This window comes from Panthera tigris, chromosome A1, assembly GCF_018350195.1.
Source record: "Panthera tigris isolate Pti1 chromosome A1, P.tigris_Pti1_mat1.1, whole genome shotgun sequence".
NCBI classification, from domain to species: Eukaryota; Metazoa; Chordata; class Mammalia; order Carnivora; family Felidae; genus Panthera; species Panthera tigris.
This window is the reverse complement of record NC_056660.1, coordinates 4644987-4648895: the sequence shown is the minus strand read 5'-3', so window position 1 is coordinate 4648895 and position 3909 is coordinate 4644987.

The following is a 3909-nucleotide window of genomic DNA, read 5'->3' as shown; positions in this document are numbered from 1 at the left end:
AGATTGCGAACAAGCCGGCGGGGTCAAAGGAGGATGGGGCTGGCTTGGGCCAGAGGGCGCCAGGTCATCGGGGAGGGACCAGGGACTCCAGCCTCGGAGAGAGAACGGTGGTATCTCTCTGCTTGCAGGTGGTTGGAGTTTTGAAGGCTCCCCAAATTTCTGACCTGTCCTCCCCCGCCATTGGCACACGGAACAATATTTCTAGGTGAACTCGTTTTGTAACATGAATCACAGTGGGTTAAAACTCCGCTCTCGGGGCGCCTGGGTGGCTCAGTCGGTTAAGCGTATGACTTCGGCTCAGGTCACGATCTCGCAGTCCGTGGGTTCGAGCCCCGCGTCGGGCTCTGGGCTGACAGCTCGGAGCCTGGAGCCTGTTTCAGATTCTGTGTCTTCCTCTGTCTCTGACCCTTCCCCGTTCATGCTCTGTCTCTCCCTGTCTCAAAAATAAATAAATGTTAAAAAAAAAAATTAAAAAAAAAAATAAAACTCCGCTCTCTTCAGACCTCTTCTGCGAGGGTCGCTTGGGGAATCAAAGGGAGTCACTTTTCAGACACGGAGGCGGCACTTACTGGTCTGAAACACCACGTTCGGCCAGATGGCGATTAGACTGATTCCACCTGCTACTTGAGAATTTATAAAGTTTTAACTGCTCATTGCCTGGCGGCCCCATCCATTGTCAGCGGGCGCAAACAATCCCCAACTAGAGGCCAGGTGCTTTCCTGACGTTTTCCTTGAAGCAGGCGGGGGTCCGATTAAGTGTTTCATGGATTTCCGCCACGAGGACTCATTTGTGCAGTTTGCAAGAGCCCGGTGCTACCCGCTCTAAAAATGAAGGTTTTTCTCGATGTGGGCTTAACGAGCATTTTCCTCCCATGCCTCCTGCTCCTTCAAAAGAGTGGGGGGGGGGGGCAGAGAGAGAGAGAGAGAGAGAGCACCGTGACTGGAATTATAATGAGCTCTCAAACCTGTTCCTAATTATCTTCCGTAACTTAGCAACATCCTGGGTGAGCGGAGAAAGGAGCGGAGTGATTTAAATTCATTGGTAAGATGTGGGTGTAAGTAGGGAAGTCGGGCACCCCGGGGCTCTGGGTACAGTATAAGGCGGCATTTGCTAGGTGGGGAAAGGGTGTGAGCGTTCAGTTCAGCTTCTTTATAGAGGAACAGGGGAGAGAGGAGGAGCTGAGCCCACGAGAGGCGGAGAAGTTGCTCGCATTGCTACTTGAAGATTGGTACAATGCCCAGGGAAGGACATCTGCGTCCTCGCTGTTTCCTTCTAATGGTGTGCGGTCGTGGGCCGGGGAACAAGTGGTTCCAGTGCACTGAGCAATTCATCCGAAAATTCACGTGTAGGTCAGAGGAAGCCTAGCTCGATCATAGTGTATGAGAAGAGGATTTGGCCATATTGCCGACTTAGGAACGAGGCGTAAAACCTGAGAGCGACAGGGGTGATAAACACCTAGCTCAACATCATGTGTCTGCTCAGAAGCAAGGGGTCGACGGGAGACTGTTGTGTTTTTTCTCGTTACCGTTGGTCAGGGAGCCTCAAATGCAGAGTGTGCGATCCGGCTCTGGGTCTGCTTTTCAACGAGCAACATTGACTTGAGAATGTCCAAGGAAAGAGTGCTGGGTGTGGGAAGCCCTGTTATGTGGGCTGGAGGAATTGGGGGTGTTTGGTCCCAAACAGGAAGCCCGAGGGACCCTAGATCCGAGAGGGAGGTTCCCTCGTCCGTAGCAAGGTGCCTTTGGTAGATGTTGAATTTGCCCCTACCTGGCTATTCCTTCACTTCTGCGTGGACCGGCTTTCTTTGCAGGGAGAGCTTTCCTCCTACACCCTGCAGGTCTGTGCCAGGCAGTTACCAGTGAGCTGCTTGGCACGGCTGGAGCTGGCCTGTCTGTGGGGTTGGAGCCTTCTTGCTTCTGCCCAGGTGACGAGCAAAACGCCCATTGCGTTGGCTAGCTCTGGTGTTACCGAGTCCCAGGGCACTGTCAATATGCCGAAGCATCTTTTCTTTTTTTTAAGTTTATTCATTTATTTTGAAAGATAAAGAGACAGCCCAACTGAGGGAGGGGCAGAGAGAGAGAGAGAGAGAGAGAGAGAGAGAGAGAGAGAGAGAGAATCCCAAGCAGGCTCTGCACTGTCAGGGCAGAGCCTGATATGGGGCTTGAATCCATGAACCGCGAGATCATGACCTGAGCAGAATCCGAGAGTCAGACGCTTAGCCGACTGAGCCACCCAGGCGATCCAATATTCCAAGGCATCTTAACCAGATCAGAGCCATACGGTCAATAAAGTCTACAGGCTCAGAGTGCCAGTTCTCAGAACCCAGGGAAGGTTTCACGGAAGAAAGGGACTTAAAAAGAGGGTCACATTTGGGGCACCTGGGTGGCTCAGTCAGTTAAGCATTGGACTCTTGGTTTCTGCTCAGGTCGTGATCTCATGGTTTGTGGGTTCGAGCCACACATCGAGATGCACTTTCAGTGCAGGGCCTGCTTGGCATTCTCTCTCTCTCCCTCTCTCTCTGCCCCTCCCCCACTCGCTCTCTCAAAATAAATTGCTCTCTCTCAAGCAAAGAGAAGGAGGGGGAAGCCCTGGGCTGGAGAAATATTAGTGCCAAGTGGGGAGTGGACAAGTCTGACTATAAGGGTAGTGGGGGAAGACCCATGGGGAAAGTTCAAATGGTGGAAAGCCTTAAATGCCACGTGCACGGTTTGGCTTCTGTCTTGTAGGCAAGTGGGAGGGTTGTCAGATTTGGCAAATAAAACACGATGCCCGGTTATATTTGAATTTCAGGTAGATAACCACTTTCGGTGTAACTATGTCCTAAATATCCCATGGGGTATAGTCATATTCAAAAAACGTATTTGTTGTTTCTTTGAAATTCAGACTGAACTGGGCACCCCGTACTTTTATCTGGCAACTCACGCAAGGGGAAGTCACTGACGTTTTATAACAAGGGAGTCCTCTGTGTCAAGTTTGGAAGGAGTCGTCTGGTTGCTGTTTAGCAGCTGAATTAGAGGAGGAAGACGCAGAATCGGGGTTAGGGAAGGGAAAAACCAGACTCCTCCTCTACGCTCAATGCTTCACTCCCCTTTCTTTTTTAAAGTTTTTTATTGATTTCCTTTGAGGGAGAGAGGTCGAGAGCGTACGAGTAGGGGAGGGGCAGAGAGAGGGAGAGAGTCCCAAGCAGGCCCCACCCTGTCAGCACAGAGCCTGCCTGCTACGGGGCTCGAATCCATGGACCATGAGATCGTGACCCGAGCCGAAATCAAGAGTGAGACGCTCAGCCGACTGAGCCACCCAGGCTCCCCTCAGTACTTCACGTCTGATACCAGATGTTGGGGGCAGTTTCCCACACCAAGCAATTGTGCGACACCAGATGAGCGTCCTGTAATTCAACCCAGTTCTGACGTTATCCACCTGGACAGCATCAGCTCCCACAGGTTGAGGGTTCAGATGCCACGAGACTGCCCCTCCCCCCCAGATGTCACTGTCAAGTCCGGGTTACCCGTGTATCTGAGCTACCAGCCATAAATCAGAAGTTCCTACAACCCCCCGCCCCCCGCCTCAGTTCATTAATTTGCTACAACAGTTTACAGAACTCAGGAAAATAGCTTGCCTACTAGAGTACCGGTTTGTGATAAAAGGATACAACTCAGAAAGAGCCAGATGGCAGAGACGCCCAGGACAAGGTATGGGCGAAGGGCCGGGTGGTTATCTAGAGGCTTTCCGAGAACCGCCTGATAACAGAAACTCAGATCGGAAGGGCTCGTGATGAACAAGACACTCCTTTCACCTCCTTGCTCAGGAGTTCTTTCAGGAGCTCGGGACAAAAGACCAGATCCGGAAACAAAAATTCTCCCATTGCTCTTATCGCTTAGGAGATTACAGAGTTTTCGGAGACGTGTGCT